Consider the following 10,882-nt stretch of genomic DNA (forward strand, 5'->3'; position numbering starts at 1 on the left):
AGCACGACTCACGCAATTTCCGTCGCTGAACTGTGTATCCAAATATATTGCATACGCTTTATTTCAGATCTCGAAGGTTCCGATGGTCAACGAGAGCACAGAAACGTCGCCTTAAATTTTATCCTTGCGGTACCCGAATCAATCCGAGGTGGGAGTAACGTAGGGCAGATTGTCTCTTCCGTGGCAATATCGCCGTCGGTCACCAGCGAAATGCACACCGTTCCTCCGTATTTTCACCTTGTACCTACGTCCGACACCACGCTGAACTCTGAAGTCGCTGTCGAACGGCCTCATATGACGGCGTCCGCGTCTGAAATCAACTCGCCGAGACGAACGACAACCAACAAAGCATTCGACAAGCTCCGGCCCAGCTGGGGCCAGCCGCTGCATGGGCGCTGCCATCTTTCCTGTGACGTCACGGATTTGGTTTGGTCATGTGACGAGTGGTCAAATTTGCGTACAATGGCAGCCGCCTTATGGGGGTCACTTTCGAGTGCAGACCGGAACCCCGGTTTATCGCTCTAAGCCCCTCTACCTCGTTGGGTATTCCCAAACATCCCGAAGTGCAATGGAGGCCTGAGGAAATTAAAATATTTTTTTGTAGAACATAAATTGGGCAGTACCTAGTGCCACCTAGCCTAGCTACTTGCAATTACTCTGCTAGGCCCTGCCATCTGGTGGCAAGCGATTTAACCTTGTTTCACGCTACGCGATAAACAGCGGCTTCGAGTTTGTTCTTTTGAGAGCGGCTTTTGGTTTTACGGATTGAGTTTTCCATTCCTCCGTGATGTGCGGTTGACGAAGGAATTGTGACTTGACGAACACAAAAGGTAAGCCGTAAAGTGCTCGAAGTAACTGGGTATCGGTTGTCTCCGTTTAACATCGCAGTGCTGTCGACGAGAAGACTGAGTAACTGCTTTCGAATCGCGTTTCTGTACCTGTGGGAGAATCTGGCGTCGGAAATAAACACAGTTCGCGGAAGGCTCGTGTTACGCTTTTATTTGCTGCTCCTTTCGTCCCGTACAAGAGACGCAGCGTCCTCGATAAGCCTTATTGAGCTCGATTTGCTCGATTCAGGGCCGCCATAATGAGATGGAGTCGACGAAGGAACCAGTTGCTCCCTTGCTCCAGGGACGAAAGTTTCTCCCTTTCTAAAGGAACATAGGTTACAAGACCGTTCCTCCCCTAAGGGAGGGCTATCGATACCCTTTTTTCTAAGAGTGCAGATGGTTGTTCACAAAACCATTTGGGAAAAACATGTTTTTCACAAAACTATTCGTGAACGGCTATTTGCACTATTTCCTACATGATGAATACCCAACTCGCCCAACCATCCATCCTAAGATGTGAGAAGGAGGTCTATTGCCTGCTTTTTGATGAAGACAATCCAGTCGTTCACATCTAGGCCTTAGAACACACATATGAAAAAAAAATCATCAACACACCTCTTAAGAATTACACTGTTCGGCACCGTAGACTCAATTCTCGCCTGGTCAGCGCGTTTGGAAACACTCAAATAGATCTCCGATAGGATTGGCGCCAAAGATGAGCTAATACACACACGTTATACTTCTATAACGCAACGCCCTCAACCTCCACCGCTGTCGATTTTAGGTGCAATTCAAACAGGCTAATGAAACTGTCCCCATTAATACCCAAAGCCGCCTGGAACTTAACTAAGTTTTCTTCTATAAACTGGCGCACCCTGTGAATTAGTAGAGCGTTATCTAAAATATAATAAAGGTCCTTGATGTCTAAGGAAGCAACGGTGCAAGGTTTTTAGTGGGGGGGGGGGGGTTATTACAGCAACCAATTCATCCGAATTCCTCAGTGACAACATGTTCGACCTTCGTGTTTGCGCACACAAGTTCACTCAGTACTCTGAAGCAACTAGACCAACAACGAGTCTTGCTATCGAGGATGGGCGCGGGACTTTGGTAAATAACTCCTCTCACATGATCCATCACACGTTGAGCGTCTTTCAAGCAGTTCAATCGCCGCTCTGACTTTCGCAGCACACGGAAAATCATTCGCTTAGATTTATTTCTAAAGGAAATGATTGTCATAATAAGAGTCTTTTGAACGGGCCTGCCGAATTCCGAAGGTACTAGGCATAACCAGATCACATACTTAACGGCTAGTAAATCAAGGATTGAAATTGTTTTTTAAGGGCCGGTTGCACCAACGCCGCTTAATTTTAACCCAAAGCGGCACTTTCCTAAGCCGGCTTAGCACCCTAAACCGAGCTCAGGTAAGAACGGGTTTAAATTCCGGTTGCACCAACGTTAAGCCGGCTTTACAGACGCGCCCCTAGCTAAACGCTGGATTTGCGTAGGGAAACTAGGGAGAAACAGAGCGAACTAGGGAACGCTCAGAGGGACGAATACGATTGGCGGAAAGGAATAAAAAAACTGCCGTAGTAGTTGTCGTCGGCGTTTGCTTTTCGCTGTATTTCTTCGGTGAGTAACAAATTAGAGGTCTCCAAATTCAATCATTTTTTCGTTTAACTTTCAATAACAGAAGTCAAAGCTTCAAATAAACACGAATGCTCTTTACATCTGGGATTGTGTGTTTAATATCGGTTGATAACAGGATATTTTGACAGGTAGTAGTTTTCGCGCTCACATGTTGAGGTGAAGGAGTCATCGGGGACTCTACTCGCTACATCGCTGAAGACAAAACATCATCGATATAAGTAGGCAGGTAAGATGACTACTAAAATCAAGTCAAGCCTGAGACCGATAAAGTTCAAAACAGCGACGAACTCGCCACGGCAGCTGCGAAAATGCCCGGAAATCGTCGAATAGAAGTCGTCGAGAGGTCAGGTCACGAGACCTTGCATCGACGGTACTCGTTGCTATCAGCAAAGTGACAGAACTACACTGTACTGTCGTTGAACATCCGCTGCAGCCTCAAACGGACTTCAGTTTCACACTGTCGAGTTCAGAAAAAAAAAAAAAAAAACTCCTACTAGTACATCACATCGTGCCCATAAGAACACTCGTCTCTTCGCATCGCCTGCCCCAGCCTGCCCCGATACAGCAATGAACGAATCTAGCATAGTAGTCGTTACGATTTGTCGTCGCCAGGAATGAAAGATATAAAGCAAAATATTCCTAAAAAATCGCTATCATCAAAAAAGTTACGGTTATGGAACGATACAGTTTTCTGAAGCCAAGATTCTACTCGCGAGATTAGGAAAATTCACTGAAGATTGTCTCAAAATTCAGAAAACAAAAGAAATTGAATTTTCGTTGTTTTATTACTTAAAAGCGCCGCAATCTAATGCGAACGGCAGAGGTGTCGACAATCAGCTGATCGCCGAGATCATGTACTGCCACTATTCAACGCGCTGATCGAATTGAAGGATACGCGCTGCAAGTGTAAATAAACAAGGTGGTAAATAACAATACGTTACGGTTATGCGAAAATTAGTAAGTACATACGAATAAGCTCGTTGACAGAAGAACCAACGGGAGACAGACGTGAGCCCCGTGAGCCCCACAGACCCACAGCTCCGTACGTATCTCGGTTACGGCTAACACGCCCTGAGAGTGAAGAGCCAAAATTAAAACAGGGGTCGATAAGCACTTCACGCGACAATATTTTGCATCATTGTCACAATCGAAGGTCATTTTGTCGAGACTTTCACGCTCATGGACCTAAAACACTTTGCACAACCAATTTCGTCCACCGCGTAGACCGCGACAAACCAGCCACCATGTTTTTAATCCAGGATTAAGAAACAACCAAAAGCAAAGCGCCCAATGTTGAGCGCTCAAGTTAAGCGTAGTTTAGTGCTAGGTTTAGCGATAAGCGAGTTTGGTGCAACTGAACCAAACCGAAACTAATGGCGAATTCGCGTGGTCGCCTCTCTCCTCTGACCTCGATTCAGCAGAGCGCCCCCTCCTCTCCGCCAGAGCTACTCGGGATCCTTTTCAGCCGATCACAACTGCTGACTTCAGAGCGCTCCGAGATTCTCAGACCAGTCACGGAATTCATATTTTTTGACATTGGTAATGCGTTAAAAACAACACGATCTTACAGCGTACGGTGGACGACTGAGCAAATTTTACGCTCGCAACGTGATGAAATAAGTGTTGGGACGTAAATTGGTTTGCGCATCAACATGAAAAAAAAAAAAGAAGAAGAAAACGGCAGTATGCGAATTGATTTTCGCAGAACGGAACGAAAGCCAACGCTTGGAAAGAGTTGTCAACTCATCGCGGTTTCGTCCGTGAACGCGCAGCGATAGCGGTCATGCGTGCGACAGAACAGGCAAATATAAAATGGTTAATAAACCGCATTTTTGTCCCGGCGAAATATCGTGCAAGCATCGCCATGTGGCCAAAATCACAGTGCATTATATTCGGCTCTCCCTTTATTTTAGAACACAAACCTTTGAACGCACTTTTACCAAACCTGAAAATGTCTTGAAGCGACCACAAAAACCAGTAAAACAGCGGCGAGCCCTGCGAGCTGTTTCTTCGTCGGTTAGGCTTAGCGGATTCACCGCCGTGAGATGAACGATCTCGTGAAAGCACTGGGAATACTTCACACGTAGACTTTTTCTGTTACGGTCGCAAAGGAATGTCGTCCCCTCCGTCGTAATCCTCGCACCGTCGAATTCACAAGCACTTCGTAGAACCACATATCAACCGCCGTCATGCCGTACCCCGCACACCACCACGGAACCACAGACCACTGCCTGCCATCGTCAACAAAACCACGTGATCCCCGTCCAAGTACCACGTGACTCCTGCGCCACTCCGCACTCCGACGGCTACACACGGAGTGCCAAAGAGCGCTCTGAGAGGGAGAGGCGTCCTCGGAATGAACCACCCGATCAGGCCGCAGCAATCTCTTTCAACCACCCGATCTCGCGCGCTCTGGAAAGAGCGCTCGAGAGCGCGCAGAAAGAACCACGCGAATTCGCCATAAGCTTAGTGCCCGGCTAATGGCGAATTCCACTGGGCGTTTTGGAGCGCGCCGGGATCAGTCGACCAGATCCGGATTGGAGCACAAGATCCGAACGGGATCGCGCCGCCTACGGATCCCCCGTGGAACATGACCACTGCTCCGGGATCGGCGGATGCCTTCCCGTCATTCAACTGCCCGGGAATCCCCTTTTCGCGGCCGCCGCGGTCGTTTCGAAGACGTTTTCGCTACGCGGCGCTAACACGTGTTTGGCGCACGAGTGGCAGAAATGGCTCAGGCGCTTCTAGCAAAGATTGCCGGAATGCCCGTAGCGCGGCCAAAACCTTCTCTTCTCCTTCCTGGAAAACGAACCGGCTGTCGAGCCAATGGGTAAGCAAGCGGCCAGTACGAATTCTTCTGATGTCGAGACAATCTAGGAGCCCAGCCCGCGACGTGCTTCTTCTTCTTCTGAGGCGAGATGCCCCACGAGAAAAGAAGTCACGTGTGTGCGCCAAGGGCTGGCCCGGCTGGCTTCCGGTTAAATCTGCCGAAATCGTGGGAGAGACTTTTCTCGTGGCGAATTCCACGGGTCGTTTTGGAGCGCGCCGGGATCGACTTTTCTGGAGCGAGCCGATTTCACCGGGCGATCGGGATCGAGACGAACGTGTTCCACTGGTCGTTTCGGATTAGCTCCCGCTCCAGATCTCGATCTGGATCCGAGAAAAGTCGCTCCCCCGATTTTGGCGGATTCAACCGGAAGCCAGCCGGGTCAGCCCTCGGCGCACACACGTGACTTCCTTTCTCGCGGGCATCTCGCCTGATCTCGCCTCAGAAGAAATGGTAATGGCCGCTTGCTTTCCCCTTGGCTAGATAGCCGGTTCGTTTTCCAGGAAGGAGAAGAGAAGGTATTTGCCGCGCTACGGGCATTCCGGCAATCTTTGCTAGACGCTCCTGAGCCATTCCTGCCGCTCGTGCGTCGAACACGTGTTAGCGCCGCGATTGCGAAAACGTTGATGCTTGGAACTTAGAACCAGCCTTTACCAGACACCTGATTTGTTTCAAAAATACCCAGGAGTTTTGGGGCAATGAATCAATAACATAGCAGACGGTAGACAAGTAGACAGCGTTGAAAAATATTTATTCCACCGATTGTTATGAAGGCCGATGGTGTCGGTGTCGCAGTTTTGAAGCACTGTCAGTTCAGCTCAACACCACGCTACAAAAGACGGTTTGGGGTACTGCCGGCGCTAACGCAATTTCACAGTATAAATAGGAATCGCATGAAAGAACCGGACAGAAACACTTTATACGGTGGCGTAAATGCCGAACATATATCAGCAATGTCGCTTTCCTCGGTTAGGGCTATCTGCTTTGTCAGCGAATGAAGAACATCTCGATAAAATAAAAAGCGGAAAATACTCCCCGTGTCAAGTTTTCTAATTACAGCCACTGGTTGATGTCGTACCATGGTAATTCCCGGCCCTTCGAACGCACTAGCCCTTTGTAGAGTCACATTTCCAGCGATTCTGCGCCGCACACGAACGAAGGTAAACAATCAAGATGGCGGAGTGTTCCCCGTGTTGTCCCCGGAGTCAGCGCGGTGTGACAGGGTTGTCGGACAACAAATCGGGCAACACTGTTGCCGGGCGGCAGCAACATGTTGCCCGGCTGTTGTTGTTGCCGCGATGTGACAGGGTCACCGGCAACACGACTTCCCCGTGTTGCCGGATATAGTTGTTCAACTGTCCCCTCAGTGTGACAGGGCCTTTACCCCTTGGCTCGACAGCCGGTTCGTTTTCCAGGAAGGAGAAGAGAAGGTTTTGGCCGCGCAACGGGCATTGCGGCAATCTTTGCTAGAAGCTCCTGAGCCAATCCTGCCGCTCGTGCGTCGAACACGTGTTAGCACCGCGATTGCGAAAACGTCTTCGAAACGACCGCGGCGGCCGCGGAAAGGGGATTCCCCGGCAGTTGAATGACATGAAGCCAAATGCCGATCCCAGAGCAGTGGTCATGTTCCACGGGGGATCCATCGCCGGCGCGACCCCGTTCGGATTGTGAGCTCCATTCCGGATCTGGTCAACTGGGGTGCTATGTTGCGCTTTTTGAACTCCCAGGAGACTTGGAAGAAGGAAGTGACGTCAACGACTAGAGCAAACAGAGATTGGATGTTGACAGAAGAAAACAAACTCGACATCCAATCTGCATTTGCTGCGTTGTTGACGTCACTTCCTTCTTCCTAGTCTCCTGGGAGTCCAAAACGTGCAACATAGTCCCCCTGATCCCGGCGCGCTCCAAAACACCCAGTGGAATTCGCCATCGGATCCAGATCGAGATCTGGAGCGGGAGCTAATCCAAAACGACCAGTGAAACATGTCGGTCTCAATACCGATCGCCCAGTGAAATAGGCTCGCTCCAGAAAAGTCGATCCCGGCGCGCTCCAAAACGACCAGTGGAATTCGCCATAAGCTCCGCTTTCCGCTAAGCGGCGTTGGCGCAACCGGCCCTTAGACTTTCTCAGGTTCTTTATAGTAACCTAAAAAAGAAGCTGAAAGGTCCGTATGATTTCCGATATCAAAGAAATATATTTAGAGAATAAGTATTCTATTTCTTTTTGAATCCGCCTAAAGAAAGAAAAAAGAAACTTATTCGCAAAGAAATAGAGAACGTACGTCCACAGTTCGACTTGCCGAAATTGGCACTGGTTTACGCTAAAGCCCCTCGATATATTTTCGTTTGTCTTTGCAAGTAGCGCCAAACCCGCGAGCGCACGTGGCCCAGGTCTCGAGCGGCCCTTGGAAGCAAATGGCGGCGCAGCACTGAAATGAGCGGCCCTTGGAAGCGAATGGCGGCGGAGCACCCGATCGTGGCACGTGTCTTGCGCAGTTCCACAACAATGGTTGGCGGTACTTGTGAAAACACTTTTATCAAGGGACTTTAGTTTACGCTGCTGCTAGGCGCTTCCCCGGTTGCAGAAGCCGGTCTCGCCTGGCTCCAGCTGCCAACGTACAGATGGTGACGAGCCGACCAGTTGCTCTGGTGGCTTGCCATTCAGTGTTGACGTTGGCGACAGGTCGGCAGACTTCTGTGGACAACAGGTTGACCGGTGTACTCCGGAGCCAAGCTTTTCTGAATCCGTCCGCTCTCCGCCCCGAACCTCGTCGTCCTCCCTCCTCTTCTTTTTCCTCTCCCTTTTTCTTAGTATCCCCGATTTTCTTCCTCTTTTCGTTGCCGCATTGACCATAATTACAAGGTCCACCCTTTTACGTTTTAGAGCGCAGCTCTTATGAGCCCGTTTCCGGCCTGAGCGGCGTCGCCGTCGGCATAACCAAGGTCACTCCAAGGTCACGAGACCCCCAAGGTCACCCCAAGGTCACGTGACCCCCAAGGCCGCGTGACCCCTCTCCCAGGGTCACGTGACTCCCCAAGTCACGTGAACCAACCGAGGTCACGTGACTCTCCCTCCCTGAGGTCAAGTGACCCCCTCCCCCCGAAGTCACGTGACACCCCCCGAGGTCACGTGACCCCCATCCCCCCGTCGGCGTCGCCGTCGGCGTCGGCGTAACCACGAGTAACCCTCGTAACCCTTGTGAGGGTTACGAGGGTTAGTTGCCGACAAAAGGGCTACCCTCACGAGGGTCACGAGGGTTATGAAAGTTACCCTAACGAGGGTTATGAGAGTTACCCTCACGAGGGTCACGAGAGTTACCCTCACGAGGATCACGAGAGTGACCCTCACAAGAGTTACTAGGGTTACCCTCACGAGGGTCACGATGGTTACCCAGATCAAGTGACCACCCTTCCCAAGGTCACGTGACCCCCGGTGAAGTCATCGCCACTAATGACGTCATCTGTGACGTCACTGATGACGTCACCGGCATCCGCATCGTCATCATCATCATCACTGATGACGTCACCGGCATTCGCATCGTCATCGTCATCATCACTGATGACCTCATCAGTGACGTCATCAGGGACGTCACTGATAACGTCATCGGCATTTGCATCGTCACGTGACCCCCCCCACGATGTCGCGTGACACTGCATGGTCACATGACCCCCACAAGGTCACGTGAACCCCCAAGGTCACTTGACCCACCCCCAGTGCCCTTCCCCCCTCCTCCTCAAGAGCTGTGCTCTAATTCGGCGTTACAGGGAGTTGTAAACGACTTTTATTTTTTGTTTTTTTTAGCCGAAAAGAAACCGTATTGATGTGTTCTTTTGCCAAGTACAACAAATCTCAAATAAAGGCAAGCAACCAAGGTAAGCTTGGTTGGTTCTGATTTCGGTGAGCTTAATGTGTTCTATCCTAAACGAATATTCTTGCAATTACAAACTCCAGCAGAGCACACGACTGTTGAGCTGCTTTGCTTTTTTTAAAGAACCTCTGACACGCAAAAAAATTTTCTTTTCATGCTAGGCGTTGAATTGGCATGTCAGGACATTACAAAAAAAAAATGTTTCACTAAAGAGTTCCGTAGTTTTTTTTTTATAAAAATAGAAATAGGAGGGCCGACTTCAAAGTTCTCGCCAGTGCACTGTGACGTAACAGTGTGCCGCAAAGTGTCGGGGTGGTCAGAAAAGAGGCATCGGCGGAAGTCACGTGAGTTGTATCCCTCCCCGTGCTTACCGCGAGCGCGTGTAATATTTATTTTAATATTTTTGTTGTTCTCCGCACTTCCACGAGCGATCCAAGCAGACAAGGTTTCCTTTATCTGCTTTTCATCACTTAATGTTGCTGTAAAGGTAGAAGAAGAGGAGTCAGTGAATTGACGTGATCAACTACAATGCCTAGAAGCTGCTGTGTGAGGGACTGTCCCGGTATTTCAGCAACTGAAGAAGAGATCACACTGCATGCATTTCCGAGGGACGGCAGGCATCTTCAGCCTGGAGAGTATACGATGATCCGACGACCTCGGTGTCCGAACCCTCAGCAATGCAATCGGGCGTGTCGTACGCAAGCAATCCTAATTTCTGCGGGCGTTCTAAATTTTTTTTTCAAGACTTGATAGCTTCTTTTGCGCCCAGTATAGCTCTGTATCATCGGACTGATCGCATGCACTCGTCCACTGGTTTGTACTCTCAACGCTTTCATCATTGACCTTACTGAATCTTCGTCCTCAACTTTTACAGCACGCCAACTAATTAACGGTGCAGCGATAAAGAGCTAGTGGAACTGAAACATCGTTTTCTACAATCGCTCGTACAAAGAGCAGAAAAAAAAGTCTTAGGCACGGTCGCGGAGAGCACGAGGAGTGAAACTCGCGTGACTTCCTGCGAACCCACTTTTAGGACGTAAGTCGATGCCTCCCTTCTGATGGCCCGACACCTTGCGGTGCACTGTTACGTCACAGTGCACTGGTGGGAACTTTGAATTCGGCCTCCTATTTCTATTTTTATAAACAAATAAACTACGGTACTCTAAAGTGAAACAATTTTTTTCTAATGTCCTGATATGCCATTTCAACGCCTAGCATGAAAACGTTTTTTTTTTTTTTTGGCGTGTCAGAGGCCCTTTAAGTACTGATGCGGCTGATGCTTTGTTTGCACCACGATTTGCCTACTGTATAAGTACAGATGAAACTTTTACACTGCCCACACGAGTGCCACGCATTCTCTCTCAATCGTATAAAAGTACTCTCTGGGAAGGAGCCGCTTACTGGCATACGCTAAAGGATGCAGTCTTCTCTCGTGTTCTTGCATAAGCACTGCCGCCAGGTTGTATAGGAGGGATCAGAAAAAACTCTCTTGTGTATTCCGCACTTTAAGTAAAGGCAACTCCGCAATTGCCCGCTTCAACCTGTTGATATGAAAAACCGTGTGAGCATAACCTAAATTTAACTTGTAGTCGACCTCGTTTCTCTTTTTGACCAAGGGGAAAGGGCCTTTCAAAGGCATGAGCAATTTTTTATGGCTGGTACCCAGCAAAATCAGTGCCCGATCTTCTACTTTGAATTGTCGGCCTCTC

The sequence above is a fragment of the Ixodes scapularis genome, unplaced genomic scaffold, assembly GCF_016920785.2.
Source record: "Ixodes scapularis isolate PalLabHiFi unplaced genomic scaffold, ASM1692078v2 PGA_scaffold3__209_contigs__length_174095766, whole genome shotgun sequence".
Taxonomy (NCBI): Eukaryota; Metazoa; Arthropoda; class Arachnida; order Ixodida; family Ixodidae; genus Ixodes; species Ixodes scapularis.